General features: G+C 38.8%; 1 long non-coding RNA gene across 1 annotated transcript in view; it reads right to left on the bottom strand.

The window, feature by feature from the left end:
• LOC141571101 (uncharacterized) overlaps positions 1-18146 on the bottom strand; it is a 53983-nt gene extending 35837 nt beyond the window's left edge. The window contains exon 1 of the long non-coding RNA XR_012495666.1: positions 18021-18146. This is a non-coding gene — a long non-coding RNA (uncharacterized LOC141571101). The remainder of the gene's footprint in view (positions 1-18020) is intronic.
• Positions 18147-18391: the final 245 nt, after the last annotated feature.

The following is an 18391-nucleotide window of genomic DNA, read 5'->3' as shown; positions in this document are numbered from 1 at the left end:
TAATACAAATTGAGTAGTCCCATCTCTTCCAATTTTCTTTTTAGTTATGTAGAATTGGCATTATTTCTTCCTCAATCTTTGGTAGAATTCACCAGTGAAGACATCTAGAATATTCTTTGTGGGAAGGTTTAAAACTACAAATTCAATTTCTTTAATAGATACAGGACTATTCTAGCTATTTTTTTATTGAGTGAAATTAGGTAGTTTTGTCTTTTTACAAAGTTGTCCATTTCATCTTAGTTATCAAATATGTTAGCATAATGTATTTATAATTACCTTATTTTTAATATCTGTAGAATGTTTTGTTACTTCTCTTATTCCTGACATGCTAGTTTTTATGTCCTCTTTTCTTTTCTGCTCAGCCTGAACACTGAGCAGAATACAAAATTTCTCAAAAACACATTTGATTTTATTATTCTTTGAAATTTTGTTGCTTGTTTTCTGTTTTGTTGATTTACACACTGACAAGTTTTATTTCCTTCATTCTGCATATTTTTGGTTTTATTTGCTCTTCTTTTTCTTTTTTTTAAAGGTGGAAGCTGAGGTCTTTGATTTGAAATCCTCTTTTCTAATGTAATCATTTAGTTATATAAATTTCCCTTTTCTAAGTACTCAGTGAGGTAAACCCCACTAATCTTGAAATATTTTTTCATTTTTATTCAGCTCAAAATACTTTTAAATTGTTTGGCTCTATTTCAACCCATGAGTTATGTCTATGTGTTTTACTTGGTTTTCAAGTATGTGAGGAAATTCTAGAGGTCTTTCTGTTATTGGCTTCCATCTAAATTCCACTGTTGTTGTACTGAAAAATAAGAAATCTTATTAAACTTGAGAGTAGTGTCTCTTTCACTGTAACAGCCAGCACTACACTGATACTGTTTTTTCCAGGTAGGTTATAGGCTCCACATGGGTGGGGCATATTCACAGTACCTGTATAATGTCTGTTATGTATGTGTTTAACAAATGCTCATTATTATAAACATTCAAAGGTCCTGCACTTTAATCACAATGGGGAGCACAGCTTCAAAATGTGAATCTGAGAGGATATAAACATTCAGTCCATAGCATAGGGGATCACAAAGAACACATCCCTAATTGGCAACAATTCCCTTTTTCAATACCAGAAATGGAAGCCCCTGAATGGGGCTAAAATTAATGTCCAAGAGTCTAGAAACATTCCCCAAACACAGACTATGTCTATTACTTTGACAATTTCCAAAGAGATTGAAGGGATGGATAATCTTCTCTCTGTATTTCACCAACTTGGGCCTGACTATCAAATGTTTTGTTGCCTAATGGATGGGATAGCCACATTTCTCTGTACTTATCCAACCCACCTCTGTGACCAAGGAGGAAGCCCTAGTCATCTCAACTGGCTCCCATCATGTCACTGACTTCAAAGGAAAAGGTTGATTTTTAAATTAATGGTAAATAGGGGCAATGTGAGATTGTTGTGAGTGGAGGAGAGTCAATAAATGGGTGTTACAAATGCAAATAATATAATGTTGGTGCCTTAACAGAGGCTTAGAACAAGTGAAAAATATGCACTCTAACAGAGGCTTAGAACAAGTGAAAAATATTCACTCTTAGATTAGACTGAGATGCCTCTTGGGGCAAAAGACTGCCCAAACTTCCTCCACCTTTAACAAAATAAAGGAGCTGTACAATGGCCAATCTAATAAGCATACTTCCAAAATTGATCTATATCCCCCTAATCAATGAACAGATCAGAGCTCAGATGATGACTATGTGGAACAATACCAATGTGGCTGTCTCTTATGGTTCTCATTTCACAGAACATCATGGAGTAGAATGAGCCTAAAGATTTAGACTTAAATGGTTACATATTGATTAGGATTCTTAATTATTCAACAAGTGTATAACATAAAGCTATAGCTATAGTGAGGAAGGCCCCCCAAAAAGGGAAAGTGTAAAGATATAAAAATATGAGACAATTTGTGCCAGCATTATAGGATGGTTTAAATTGTACAACCCCCTCAGTGGTTGTTACAACTCTTTGAAATCTGTATGTGCATTTTCATTGTCTATTTAATTACATGCTCTTGAAATGCAAGTGACTGCTGTCAAACTAAGACTTTTTTTTTTCTTTTTTCTTTTCTTTTTTTTTTGTAAAAGACTTTTCACCAGAAATCAGGGGGGGAGAACTTTGTTATGAGGGTTAAGTCCAACAAAACTGGAATAGGCCTGAGCTAAAGTATCTGCACATCACTATTCAATACTCAAGGAATTGAATACATTGACAAATAGTGTTGCTTTGTAACCATGGATCCAAAATGATTTGGAGATGGTTTTAAAATGTTATCAGTAGTGCTTATTGATAACAGTGCATTTGATAATTTACCCCTGTTCTCACTGAGACCTTCAAGAGTTCTCTGCTGTTGGGGCTAGTTACATAACAAGAATTTGCCTATGTATACAGTACTGTATAAGAAACCTCAGCAGTGAATCAATTTTTGGCTTCTAGTGAGTTCTCTGCATATGTTGGTTCCTACCTGACAGGTATCTAGACAATGGAAAAAAATGGGAGCCCATACCAGGCCCTTACCCAAACCCTATGCAGAGAGGCAGCCTATGGCTGTGATGCAATGCACCCTTTTGCCTTAATAAGTTGTAGGTTTGTAAGTATTGCCATTTGGGGTCCTATGAGACTTCTTTGGCAATTTAATCCTATTTAACTGTCACTATTAGTGTAAGACATTGTTTGGAATGTGGCAGTTCTGTAGTTTTAGCCTTCCAGCCACTTCTCAATATATAACCTTTGTCTCTCTTGTGAGTTATCTATTCATAGGTCACGTATAACCCAGTTCTTTTTTTCATGTTGTTAATTCAGGTCTCTTTTGTTCCTTCCCTTAATTTCTCTGCTGACTTTCTCAGTATGCTTGTTATTTTCTATTTTTCTGGATTCACAGTGCACTCTGGCCACCAATAATCTTCTCTGATTTCCTGTGTAATCTAACAATAGTCTTATTCTTGCTTATCACATTAGGGACGTGATTACATTCTACCTGTGCTGTTGAGTTATTATTTTATATCAGAGATGCATGCCTGTTTTCAGAGTATGTTGTTTATCAATAGAACTGTTGTCCACATGTTCTCCAATCAATATAGTTCTCTTCCAGAGGTACTGCTTTCATAAGAGTTCCTATTAAATTTTCATCCACATTTATGCCTGATGATTTGCACTGCATGTGTGCAATATCATATGCCCTCATGTTCTTGCTTCACTAGTAATTCTTCCTTTTTCTATAATCCTTCATGGTTTAACTATTAAACTATAATCTGGGAGTGACCATCTGCTCCTACTCCTTTATATATCTATGTCGTTACATCATCTGGTTATATATCCAAACTTAACTTTCTAATGATAACACATTCATTCCTTTTAAATCTTCTTACTAGTTTGGAACTGGCAGAAGTTTTGTCAGGGCAGTCTGAGAGGAACAGCTTTGGAGACAGAGGGGTAAGAGAGAGATACTGGCAGACGTTTGCCAGGGCTGTCTGATAGAGACAGCTGCAGAGACAGAGGGGTGAGAGAGAGAGATACTGGTGAATGGAGTTTAGCCAGGGCAGAGTCTGATAGGGCACAGTTGCACCAATGAGAAAGAGGGCTGGGGTTTTATATTTTTCCATGCAGGATGCAGGGTGCTTTTCACCTTGCAGGGGTGCTGCCATTACAATTACCTTCTATTGGGAACTATCCTGTTCCCACATATGATATATGTCAGTTTGCAGGGGGTTGCTGTTGTAATTGGGAACTGTTCTGTTCTCACCTATGATAGATGTAAGGTACTTGTCAGCTTGTAGGTGCAGTGCCAGCCAGGGGAGTTAGAGCCAAGTGGTTAATGATTAAACTCATTCCTGTTAGCCTACAAGCTTGCTCTGGTTAGCTTCCTGCCTGTGCCATCCTGCCGGCTCACAAGCCCAATACTGTTAACTCTTTACTTGTCTCATCACTATCCAAGAAGGGTAGAAATCAACTGGTTTGCAATGTTGCAGTGTGAGCAAGCACCATGGGGCTGGGAAAAGATCCTAGGCAGGAAGCTCAGACTACATGCATACCAGAAGGCTAATATGATGACTGCTTTTTAATTAGCACAAAATGAACCACTAGATGGCATAAAATGAAGTCCAGAAGAGCACACACACACGAATGCACACATACAGGAATCCTTGAGAAATCTTATGGATCGACAAGGTCCTAGAAAAACAGGGCAGACCAATATTCAGACATAGCAGGCAGGCCAAAATCTAACAGCATCAACCTGAGGGAAGCCAACAGAAGAAGAGCATAGGCTGTCACTCATAAAAGGAAAGTGAACAGGTCCAGAACAGGTTTGGCTACTGCCTCCTACTAGCACCAGTAATGAAATCTCTGTTACATACTCATACAGATGTACCACATAGCTCAGACACTAGTCACAAACATTTATTGGTGTTGGCCACAGAATTAACATTATTCTTCCAGTTTTAACACTTCATATTCCACAGTGAACTTGTGCATAAATATTTTCTTCCACATTTTCTAGAAAACTTAATAATACATAATAATACATAATAATAATAAATCACAACTTTTGGTACATCAGTTCTAGATGAAGATTTATCTTCAACTCTTAAACTGATACATTTCCTCAGAAAAAAAATTATCTGACACAATTCAGTATGTGTTCAAAATTAGTTATCAAAATAGAAGATTTTAGTCTAATCTGAATTATTTCATGTTTAATGAAGTTCACGTGGCAGTAAAGGCTTTTGTGTTTTCCCCTGAGATTTCTCTGATTTATAATGAAGTCTTCTGATTATTCAGCAGATTGACAGAAGTTTTCTTCCTCATGTGAAGTCTCTGATGTACAATAACTTGAATTCTGATAGGTCTTCTGACATTTATTATATTTATAGGATTTAATTCCACTCTAATAGAGAGTTATCTAAACTATGCACTTAACCTAGACCAAAATCTTTTAAGAGCTCAACAGTATAAAATTAATTCTTGCTTAAACAAACAAAAAATCTACCTGGTGAAGATATCTTAGTGGAGAATTATTTCACCCAGTTATTCAGACTTGAGCTTTTTCACCTTGTGTTCTATGTTCAATACACAGCAACCAAGTCTGCCATGGAAATGTCTCCATTCCAGTATAACACAGAACAGGAAGACTATAAGGTGAATTTTTAATGCCAGACTTAACTTAAATGTAATAGCATCATATTTCATGACAAGCCCCACCCACATGAAAAACAGATTGGGAAATCTAGACAAGCTATGAACCCAGTGGAAAAGGAAATCATTAAAGGAAAGAATTTGTCAGTCTATGTGACATAAGCTTATCCACTCTGTGTTGTCTAATAAGGTATAAGTTACTTTAGGATTTTACAAATTAATTATTACATGGAAAAGTTTTCTCTCTGGTGTGCATTCTGTTGTGATATACTCTAAGAGCTGTCTTAAAGACGAAAGTATCCCTGCATTCACTACATTCACAGGATTTCTCACCTGTGTGAGAATTCCCTAATGTGCAGTGAGGTGTGTCTTCTGGGAAAAAGTTTTCCCACATTCACTATATTCATAGGGTTTCTCTCCTGTGTGAACATTTTGATGCACTATAAGAACTGCTTTATGGACTAAGGTTTTCCCACATTCATTCATTACATTCATAGTTTCCTTCCTGTGTGAATGCTTTGATGGACTATGAGGGATGATTTATAGACAAAGATTTTGCCACATTCATTACATTCATGAGGTTTTTCCCCTTTGTGAATTCTCTCATGTCCACAGAGGTATGATTTCTTGGAGAAGGTTTTCCCACATTGACTACATTCATAGTTTCTCATCTGTGTGAATTCTCTGATGTGTACTGAGGTGAGTCTTCCAGGAAACAGTTTTCCCACATTCATTACATTCATAAGAGTTTCTCCCTGGTGTGAATTCTCTGATGTGCTCTGAGGGCTGAATTGTGGGCAATAGTTTTCTCACAGCCATTACATTCGTAGGGTTTCTCTCTCATGTGAATTCTCTGATGTGCTCTGAGATCATATATATGGGCAAAAGACCTCCCACATTTGTTACATTCATAGGGTTTCTCCCATGTGAATTCTGTGATATCCTCTGAGGGTTGAATTGTCAGCAAAAGTTTCCCCATATTCATTACATTCATAGGCTTTCTTCCTTGTATGAATTCTCTGATGTGCAGTGAGGTGTGGCTTGTGAGAGAAAGTTTTACCACATTCAATACATTCATAGGGTTTTCCCACCTGTATGAATTCTCTGATGTGCTCTGAGTTGTGATGTCTTGCAGAAAGTTTTCCTACATTCAGTATATTTGTAGGGTGTCTCCCCAGTGTGAATTCCCTGATGTTCTTTGAGCTGTGCCATCTTGGAGAATGATTTCCCACATTTATTATTTGATAGGGTTTCATCTTTGTGTGTGTGTTCTCTGGGGTACTACAAGGGCAGACTTCTTGTAAGATTTCACACATCCATTGTTATAATAAGATTTCTCCTTTGCGTGACTAATCAGATATTCACAGGTTTGATGTCTGACAGACAGCTTTCCTACATTCATTACATTCATAGAGACTGACCCCCATATGAGTAGCAGGATAATGAATAGTGTGTGAATTTGAACAAAAGGATTTCCTGCATTCCTCACATGTATGTTTTCTCCCCTGAGCACAGCCTCTGATACTGAATGAGATGTTTTCTCATAAAAGGATTTCCTGCATTCATTACTTACAAATGACTTCTCTCCTGTGTCACTTTCCTGATGTACACTTAGAAGTACGTTTGATGCAAACATTCCCCATATTTACCACATTGGTAGAATTTCTCTTCTGTCTGAGTTCTCGGGTGTATTCTAAGGTCTAATTCCTGGCAGAAGGCATTTGTACGCCCATGAAAAACACAGAACTTTTCTCCAGTTTGTGTCTTCTGATGTACTAGATGGACTGAGCTCTGGCTCAAATTCTCCTCACATTTACTCCTTTCAAAAGCACCCTGTCTTATGACAGTTTGCTGAAGTTGAGTGCAGGGTGGATTCCTGTTGAAGTTATTTCCACTTTCATTTCACTCACAGCTTATGTCATAGCCCTGTGAAGTTTACTGTATTCCACAGTGTTGTTTTGGTCACAGGATCTCCCACATTCATTAATATCAAAAAGCATTCCTCTCTTATGGCAGTTCTCATTTGGTTAAATACAGTTGTTTTATCACAGTTTTTCCTAAATTTATTATCCTGGCAGGATTCCTCTCCTGTTAGACAACTCTGAGCTGTAGCACAGACAAGTCTCACCATATAAAACCTTTCCAACCTCAGTACATTCCAAAGGACGTTCCACAGTTTGAAATTTCTGATAATCTTTCTTATGACTGAGAGCTTTCATATTTTTATTATATTTATAAGACTGCACTCCACTATGAGTTTTCTCATGTTTAAAATCAAGCTGCAACTTTTCACAAACATTCATGTAATAAGCCCTCTTTGCTGAATCATTTCCATCCCTAAAAATTAAGAAACAAGGCAAATTCACTGTATATGAGTCACATGTACAGGGCATATTTTCTGAAAAATCTACTTATATCTCAATTAATTTGTTTTTCTAAAACTTTCTGCCTTTCTTTACTCAATGCTTTGTTATCATTGAATATTACCTGCCACAGAAGTTTCTTTTGTTTTTTTCTGGTTCCCCTAAATGTGGACATCCACTTTGTAATATCCTAATGACAAAGATTGAAAACATTGTATGAACTTACATTTCTTATTGAGAGGTTCTTATAGTTATTGGTAATTGTCATGCAGATATGACAATTAAGTTTGTAAATTTGCCACTGTGCGCTTAAGAGTGGCAGCACTGTACAAACAGCTCAGTAAGGTTTCATAACCTTGATATATCAGTGTCTCACCGTTGTGTTCGTGTCACCATGTGACGGTATCTTCCTGAGTGGCATTAATTATTGTTGTTGCATGTTTTTGCGTACAGTTGCAAGACTGTTTGAACTTGACTTAGAGCATCAAACAAACATTAAATTTCTTGTTAACCTTGGCAAGAGTGGAAGTGAAATCAAGGACAAGTTTATGGAGATAATGCCGTGAAGAAAACGGCAGTGTACAATGGATTAACTGTTTTTCTGAGGAGAGAGAATTGTGTCACTGATGGAGAGAGATCAGGGTGGCCAGAACTGAGCAGAACTGACAAAAACATTGCAAAAATTTGTCAAATTGTGCGTCAAAATCAGAGGCTGACTGTGAGAAGCACAGCAAACCAAATAAATATCAATAGAGAAACAGTTAGGAAAAACATAATTGCAAATCTTGGGATGAGAAAAGTGTGTGCAAAAATGGTCCTGAAGGAGCTCACTGATGAACAAAAGCAAAAGAGAGTCGAAGTTTGCCAAGACCTTTTGGAGAGGCAAGACAATGTTTTAGGCTGTGTTATCACTGATGATGAAACATGGGTGTACCAATACAATCCTGAAACAAAGTGTCAAAGTGCTCAATGGAAGTCAGCCAATTATCCACGACCAAAAAAGTTCCATCAGTCCAAACAAAGAGTCAAAACGATGTTACTAACCTTTTTTGATATCAAAGGGATTATTCATTATGAATTTGTACCAACTGGGCAAACAATTAACCAAGTTTACTATTTGGAAGTACTGAAAAGGCTGTGTGAGAAAGTTAGATGACCTGAACTTTTCACCAACAATTCATGGCTCTTGCATCACGACAATGCACCAGCTCACACAGCACTGTCTGTGAGGGAGTTTTTAGCCAGTAAACAAATAAATGTATTGGAACACCCTCCATACTCACGTGATCTAGCCCCCAATGACTTCTTTCTTTACCTGAAAATAAAGGAAATGTTGAAAGGAACACATGTTGATGACATTCAGGACATCAAGGATAATACAATGACAATTTTGATGGCCATTCCAGAAAAGGAGTTCCAAATTTGCTTTGAAAGGTGGACTAAGCACTGGCGTTGGTGCATAGCTTCCAAAGGGGAGTACTTCGAAGGTGACCGTAGTGATATTCAGCAATGAGGTATGTAGCACTTTTTCTAGGATGAGATGAGTTCTCAAACTTAATTGTCTGACCTTGTATAAAGAAGAGAAATTATATAAAGTGTAATCTCAAGCCATAGGGACATTATCCTAGAAATCAGTAACACAAAGTTATATGGAAAAATACAAAATAATTGTAAGTTAATACAGTTCCAATTAAACTATGGGTCAAAGAGGACATCTTACAGAAAATTATGATATTTTTAAGTAAGTGAAAACAAAAACAGTTCAAAACATAGAAATTCCTGGCATGCAGCTAAAATAGTACTCCAAGATACATTTATAACTTAAAGTTTTCACAGTAGAAAGAAAAAAAGGTCTCCAACTAGTTACCTAAGCTTCCACTTTACAAAACTATACAAAGAGAAGGTAACTCTAAAAAAAGCAAATAATAAAATTAGAATACAATGAAATTGAAAACAGAAAAATGTATCAAACCAAAGCTTACTTCTTTGGAAAGATATTTTAAAAATGGTAAAAACCAACACAGAAAAAAATGAGAAGATATATTATCAATATTAGAAATAAATGCAATAGGGGATATATCTACTGACAACATACATTAAAGAGATAATACAGAATATTAAGAGTAACTCTATGCCCATAAATTTGACAATTTACATGTAACGGACACATTTGTTGAAAACAAAAAAACTACCAAACTCACTCATGTAGAAAGAAATAACCCAAATAGATCTATTTAAGAAATTGAATATGTGCTCTAAAATATGGAGTTCAAAAAGCAGCTCCAGGACTAGATGGTGTTAACTGGTGAATTCTACCAAACATTTTAAAAGAAATCATACCAATTTTATATAATCTCTTCATGAACATACAAGATGTGGGAATATTTCTTAAATCATTTTATAAGGCCTGTATTGTCATCATAGCAAATCCAAACACGATTCAAGGGAAAAAAAAACCCCTACAGATCAATATCTCTTATGACATGTAAATGTAAAAATACTGAATGTAAATGTAAAAATACTGAAAAGTAGTAACTAGAAGAATACAGCAATATACAAAAATAAATACTAAATCAGGATCAAATGGAATTCATCCCAAGAATGCAAACTATTGCCATATTCAAAAATCAATCAATGTACGCCATCCCATTGTTTAAAGAAGTAAAACCACACAATCACATTAATTAAGATTAAATTAAAAAAAGTTTCACTAAATTCAAAATCCATTCATTAACCTAATAAAAGGAATGTACAAAAAAAAAAACCTTTAGCTGATTAGAACGTGTACAGCTTTGAAAACCATTATTCATTTATCACGTGCCCACTTGGTTTTGCTGGAGCTAATACAAGGGTCTCAGAATTTGTTGCAGCAATTTTTCTCTTGCAAAAATTGAACTGACTAGAGTTCCAGTCAAGATGGTGCAATAGGCAAACACCATGCTTACCTCTTCTCATGAGCACATCAAAATTACAACTAAATTACAAAACAACCATCATCGAGAATTGCCTGAAATCTTGCTGAACTGAAGACTTACAAGTAAGGACATGCAGAAGAAGCCACCTTGAGACTGGTGGGAGGGGTAGAGACGTGTGACCATTAAAAATTGGGAGAGATATCTCGGCTGTGGAGGTTACTCCCAGAGGAGCAAGGGGTCCCAGCCCAGGGTTCCAGAGCTGGGGAGAGAAGTCCCCATAATTTCCTGTTGTGAAAACCAGCAGAGATTGTGACTGAGTGAGACGGAGGGCAGCTGCATTCCCAGGAGCTCCTCTTAAAGTGACCTCGCACAGAGTTCCTCACCAACAGAATCACTGGCTCTGAGCTCCAGTGCTGGGGCAACAGCTGAAGAGGTGGTAGGGACATATAGTGGGGAACTGAGTTGTCTGGCTTTGGGACAGAGGCTCGAGGGGCAGCTATCTCCCAGATGGAGAAACTGGCAGAGGCTATTGTTTCTTTGTTGACCCTGTTCCTTCCCAGTGTGCAGATGCAGGCAGATGCCATATCTGAGTCTCCATCAACCTCGTTAATGCCCTTCATTCGCTCCACCCTGGTTATTCTGAGACCCCAACCTGCCCAACTTTATGGCACACCTAAGCCACTTCCAGTGGCTTTTTCATACAAATCACCTGCCTTGGTTCATGCTGAAGACTTTTATAGGGTCTCTCAAAGGTTCATGGAACCCAGACAAACAGCATCTGGCTTGAGCATGTCCCATACGTCTGGCTAGGCAGCCTTAAGCTCAGCACTAGTGGCAGCCGAACTTGGTTTGTGGCTTGGTCACTTGAGGTCCTTCCAAGCATGGCATGGGTGGCAGCCATATTGGGATTGCTTTGTGGCTCCTGCTGGGTGGCCCTGGTGGGGCACGGGCTCCTGCAGCTGAACTCGACTAGCAGTGTGCCCCCTCCCAGGTGGCCTGGGGCTGGTGCACCCAGTGGCCAGCTTTGAAATAAGCTAGAGCATCACCCAGCCACCTCCAAAGATGACACACCCAAGGAGCAGACTGGGCAGGCACCAGAGCCCTGCTGAGGCAGATTCTACTCTGTAAGGTCAGCCCCTACACCACAACTCCTCCATTGTAGTCAAGGCCAGTCATCATAACCAAAGACCCCAAGGGTCAGTCCCTCTCACTGATGTGCAAAGAGTAACCAAGGCTCAACTACAAGAGGAGAGCACACACAATCCATACAAGGGACACTCCTGGAGTGCACAGCTCCAGAGAACAGGAAGACTGCACCACTGAGCCCCACAGCACACCTCATACATGAGGCCATTCTACTAAGACAGGGAGACATAGCAGCCCTACCCAATACACAGAAACAAATACAAGGAGGCAGCCAAAATGGGGAGACAAAGAAACATATTCCAAATAAAAGAAGAGAACAAAGCTCCAGAAAAAAGAACTAAACAAAATGGAAACAAGTAATCTACAAGACCCAGAGTTCCAAATACTGGTTATAAGGATGCTCAGTGATCTCAGGGAGAACTTCAGAACAAAGAGATAGGAAACATAAAAATAAAGATAGAAAATGTAAAACAGAACCAGTCATAAATAAAGAATACAATAACAGAAATGAAGAATACATTGCAGGGAAGCAACAGTAGATTAGATGAAGCAGAGCATTGAATCAGAGATTTAGAAGATCAGGTAGCAGAAAACACCCAATCAAAACAGCAAAAAGAAAAAAGCATCCAAAAAAATGAGGGGAATTTAAGGGGTCCCTGGGGCAACATCAAGCATACTAACATTCACATTATAGTGGTACCAGAAGGAGAAGAGAGACAGCAAGAAATTGAAAACCTATTTGAAAAAATAATAATGGAAAATTTCCCTAACCTGGTGAAGGAAATAGATATACAAGCCCAGGAAGTGCAGAGAGTCCCAAACAAGATGAACCCAAAGAGGCCAACACCAAGACACACTGTAATTAAAATGCCAAAGGTAAAGACCAAGAGAGAATCTTTAAAAACGCAAGAGAAAAGCAGTTAGTTACCTACAAGGAAGCTCCCGTAAGACTGTCAGCTGATTTCTCAACAGAAACTTTGCAGGCAAGAAGAGATTGGCAGGAAATATTCCAAGTGATGAAAAGATAGGCCCTACAACCAAGATTAATCTACCCAGCAAAGCTATCATTTAGAATCGAAGGACAGATAAAGAGTTTCCCAGACAAGAAAAAACTAAAGGAGTTCATCACCACCAAATCAGTATTACAAGGAAACTTAGAGGGACTTCTTTAAAATGAAAAAGAAAAAATCAAAAATATGAAAATAAAATGGCAATAACTACATACCTATCAACACCCACTTTCAATGTAAATGGTCTAAATGCACCAATCAAAAGATAGAGGGCTGAATGGATAAGAAAAGACCCTTACATTGCTGCCTATCGGAGACTCACTCCAGATCAAAAGAGACACACAGACTAAATGGGAAAAAAAAGATATTTCATGAAAATGGAAACAAACAAAGAAAGCTGGGGTACAATACTTATACCAGACAAAATAGACTTTAAAACAAAGACTATAACAAGAGACAAAGGATCTAGTAATCCTACTTCTAGGTATTTATTTGAAAAAACCCAAACCGCTGCTTCAATGTGATATGCTCATCCATATGCTCATTACAGCATTATTTACAATAGCCAAGATATGAAGGCAACCTGAGTGTCCCTGAATGGATAAAGAAGAGGTGGTACATATATACAATGAGCCATTAAAAAGAATGCAATCTTGCCATCTGGGACAACATGGATGGACCCAGAGGTTACTGTGCTGAGTGTAGCAAATCAGACAGCAAAAGACAAATGTTATATGATTTCGCTTACAAGTGTAACCTAAACAACAAAATAAACGAATAAAGAAAACACAAACTAACTCACAGACACAGAGAACATTTTGGTGGTTGCCAGAAGGGAGGGTATTAGGGGTGAGTAAAAAAGGTGAAGAGATTAAGAAGTAAAAATTGGTTGTTACACAGTAGTCATAGGGATGTAGGGTAGAGCATAAGGAATATAGTCAATAATATTGTAATAATTATGTATGATGTCAGATGGGTACTAGATCTGATAGATGGGAGTGGGGTTGGGGCAGGAGAAAAAAAGTGAAGGGATTAAGAAATACAAATTGGTAGTTACATAATAGTCATGGGGAGGTAAAGTAAGTATAGGGAATATGGTTAATAATATAGTAATAGGTATGTATAGTGCCAGGTAGGTAATAGTCAGGGGGATCACGTCACAAATTATATAAATGTCTAACCACTATGCTGTACACCTGAAACTATTGAATGTCAAATACTGAATGTCAACTCTAACTGAAAAATTTAAAAAGGGGGGAACACAAAGAAGAATAAGAGGTTCAAAGTTCCAGGTATAAAACAAATAAGTCTTGGGGATGCAATATACAACATAGGAAATAGTGTCAATAATATTGTGATAGCGTGGTACAGTGTCAGATGGTTGTCGGACTTAACATGGTGATCACTTCTTTAGCATAGGGAATATAATCAATAATATGGTATTAATTATGTAGAGTGCCAAGTGGGTACTGTTGAATAACTATGATGTACACCTGAATCTCATATAATATTTTGTTAGCTATATTTTAATAAAAAACTTTAAAAAAGAAAAGTTGACAATGCCAAATACACATATACATACCATTATTTATATAAATTAATGGTGGGCCATCTATATCTATATCTATGTATCTATCTATGTATCTATGTATCTATCTATCTATCTATCTATATCTCATGCCCAGGAATTCAAAAACTCAATACTATTTGTAAAGATGCTAATTATCCTCAAATCAATTGATCCATAGATTCAACGTGACAGTATATATCACTGAGTAAAATATAAGTGTACATATATATGTGTATGCATATATATGTATATATATGAGATATATATATATATGTATATATATATGTATGACTATATGAGCATGGAGGAAAAAGAACAGGACACACACCAAGAAATTAATATAGGTTACTAGAGATTGTTAAGAGGTGATAAGGGTGGAGAGGGAGTTTGGACAGGGAAGGGAGAGGCAAAAAGAAAAATGGAAAGGAAAAAAACTTTTCTAAGAAAGCATGACTGATTTTTATTCAATGCACACATTTATGTAAATTACCTGTATGTGCACATATAGGCATAAACAATAAATCTTAAAAATCCTATAGCTAACATCATACTTAAGAGTGAGAGGCTGAAGGCCTTAACCTTAAGATTGGGGAAAAAGACAAGGGTGTTTACTCTCAGCACTTCTACTTAAAATTGTAATGAAAGTTCCAACCAATGCAATATGGCAAGAATGAAAATGAAAGATACAGAGTAAGTCTACACAGAAAAAAATCACACAAAGATCTTTTAAAAACCTCCTTGAACTAATAAGTGTTTTCAGCAAAAGCAAAATCAAAGCCAATACACAAAAGTCAATAATATACAAATAATGATCAATTGAAATTTCAAATCAAATAAACAACACAATTTACCATAGCACGCACTTGCATATGCAGGCACACACACACAACACTTGGTATATCTGCACTGAAAACTACTGATGAAAGAAATTGTAATCAGAGAAGTCAAAGAAATCCTAAATAAATGGAGAGTATATGTTATTTATGGATGGGAAGGCAATATAGTATTAAGATGTCAATTCTCTTTAATTTGATGTATAGAATCAATGCAATGCCAGCATACTTTTTTGTAAATATCAAGAAGCTCATTTTAAAAGTGATACAGAAGAAAGTTGGTGGACTCACACTACCTGATTTCAAGAATTAATTATTAAGCTATTGTAACTCTTTTTCTGGAATGGCCATCAGGGCTGTCGTCATATTATCCTTGACGTCCTGAATGTCATCAAAATGTCTTCCTTTCAATAATAGTTCCTTGATCTCTGGGTAAAGAAAGAAATCATTGGGGGCCAGATCAGGTGAGTAGGGAGGGTGTCCCAATACAGTTATTTGTTAACTGGCTAAAAACTCTCTCACAGACAGTGCCATGTGAGCTGGTGCATTGCTATGATGCAAGAGCCATGAATTGTTGGCGAACAGTTCAGGTCGTCTAACTTTTGCATGCAGCCTTTTCAGCACTTCCAAATAGTAAACTTGGTTAACTATTTGTCCAGTTGGTACAAATTCATAATGAATAATACCTCTGATGTCAAAAAGGGTTAGCAACATCATTGCAACAAGTTCTCAAACTTAATTGTCAGACCTTGTATGTTCATTTTCTGCTGCTTCTGGAAGAAGGTACAAAACTGTGAAGGTTCCACCAGCGAGGAGGAAAGAGAAATGGGGTCGTGAGAAACCCGGTTTTCCTTACAACTCTTACATTCACCTGCCTACAAATCTCATAACACCAACTGGAGGGAAAGCTTCCCTGTGGGAGCACGTGCCTTTGACATGCTTGAACAGGAGGAACAGGAAGAAGCACACAGAGGGAGCACCACCTGATCATGTGCATCTCTGGTACGATTACGTGGGCTACACCTTGCATTTTCACCGAGCGAGGTTAACTGCTTTTTGTCAAGGAATTCACAATTGATGCCCCCTTCTGACTAATTAAAAAATTTTTTTAAATGTAAGTAAAACAGGGGATTGGTCAAAAAAATTCAAGTCCACCAGAGGTCCCCTTACCTTCATTAAAACTAATGGCAAAAACAACTCTGGCTGGATTGTTAATCAACTTCTTACTGTCTTTCCACCTTGAGTTAGAGTTTCCCCAGAAAACTGAAATAAAGATGGGATACTTGATGCAAGAAATACATTTTTTAACTTTTTGTTCTAAATTGGTTGCAGTTTCTAAAAGACATCTTTTGATAATATGTTTATAGTACTTACCTGGGTGAGTAAACAGCCCTGTGCTGCTCCTTTGGTTCTGCCCTGGGTGACTCTACAAAAATCATTCATTTCGGACCCAATATTTTTGGGCTTCCCAAAGTGTCCGATACAGAAAACCCTTATTCTACTCTCATTCTATTAACTCTATGTTCAGGAAAGAGGGAGCATGAGCGTAACTCTAGATACCACATGAGATGATGCACATAGTGTGAGAGCAGCTCAGGATCAGGAAAGAGTGAGGGCAGAACACAGGAAACATGTGCTCTTTAGGGTCTCGTCAGCTCTGGCTGCTTACACCTCCCCTGGACATCAGTCCTCATCAGCCATCCAGTCAGGTGCCTTTTCCTGTGCAGCTTGACAGGCACCCATCCCATCAACCCCAGGTTACTACCTTCTGCAAGTTTGTCCACAGTATCCACTGTCACACAGTCTGTGATGGCTTCTGGGTGTGGTGACATCCCCAAGTCTGACTCTGGCTACCCAGGGAGCAAATCAGGACCTGCTCCTTTCTAGACACTTCTGCCTCTACTCTAAAGCTCTGGTGAGGAGTCTGTCAGAAGAGCTGTTCCTCCAAGTGGCAGCTATTCCTGGGGCTCCTCCCTCTTTCCTGACTTAAAAGAGTTCCTTTGCTCCAGAGGGGCTGGGACCTGAGCCTGAGAAACAAATTCAGTTCATTGGAAACCTTCATCTAACACTCAAAACCTGACCCTTTCGGAATTCACGGAAACCGGACTCTGCAGCACTGTACCCATTCCCTGCATGCAGCTGCTCCACCGGAAGTGTGGCTAGTGCCACGAGTCAAAATAGGATTTTGAATGTACTGAATTAAATACACCAGTAAAATCAACTTCACCTCCTTTCTCTTTACTGTAGACTGGGCCTCGGGATGGAGACAGCCTGGACAGTGCAGGAAGGTGCAAGAGCCTCACAGTCCGACCCAGGGGCTCTGGAGAAAACCCACAAATCCCAGGATGTGTTTACCACGTGGTAAGATTCTGTCTGCATTTACTTCAAAATCATCTCCGGGAATTTGAGGACAGGCTACCTTGCTAAGCGCTCCAAAGTTTGCTACTCTGGGTTTGGAGCAGGGAGGACATTAGGAAGAGCAAGAGATGGGGGGGAAAATCTGTATCTGTATTTGCATCCTACTCTCTCACCTACCAGCTTGTGCCCTTGGGGTATGTCAGTCCACCCCACGAAAGTCCTTTCACTTTGGGAAATGGCATGTGTATACTGACCAACAAGCTGGTTGTGAGGGTTAAATGAAATAAACGAAGGGAACAGAGTGTCTTTTGCTAGCAGCTTACACAGTGATTACAAGCATTTAACAAAATGGTTTGCAGACGACACCTTATCTAATTCTCAGAATAACTATGCGAACTACTATGAGTAGCCTGATAGCAAAGGTACATTCCACTCCCGCCGCCTGCACCCCCGCACCCGGCCTCACTGACAACCTTCTCCTGACCAGGGCTCAGGCCCAGTGCGCCGCGGGGGCCGGCAGGGTGAACGCTCCCCCTTCACCCCCCTCCCCCTCCCGCCCCCACACACACACCGGGCTGGGAAGGGGGGTACTGACTGGTGGTCCCCGGGACTTCCCCTTTCCGTACCCCAGACAGCAGCCTACCTATCCTGCAAGGGTTCACTGCTCTCACCCCAGGTCCGCACCTCTGCTCCCGCACAGGCCGAGAACTAGCAGATCGTGTCCCTCGCAGTGCGGAGAGAGCAGATGGGAGGAGGCGGGACTACTGTGCACATGCGCAGAGTGAGACCCATTCCCAGAGGGCTGCGCAATAGGCCCACACTTGGAAGACTGTGTTTCCCATGAAACTGACTGCAGGAAATAATTTTTTAAGCGTTTCCGCCTTATTAGCCAGTTAGAGGACGTGAAAATTGGACCTGATTCCTGGAAAATGTTCCATGATCTCCTGGGATTAGACTTTAATATTAGGACCTAACATACTGCAAATGTGATCTGACAATCTCATGTTTCCAAAG

The sequence above is a fragment of the Rhinolophus sinicus genome, linkage group LG04 (assembly GCF_036562045.2).
Source record: "Rhinolophus sinicus isolate RSC01 linkage group LG04, ASM3656204v1, whole genome shotgun sequence".
NCBI classification, from domain to species: Eukaryota; Metazoa; Chordata; class Mammalia; order Chiroptera; family Rhinolophidae; genus Rhinolophus; species Rhinolophus sinicus.
This window is presented reverse-complemented; position numbering and strand designations above follow the sequence as displayed.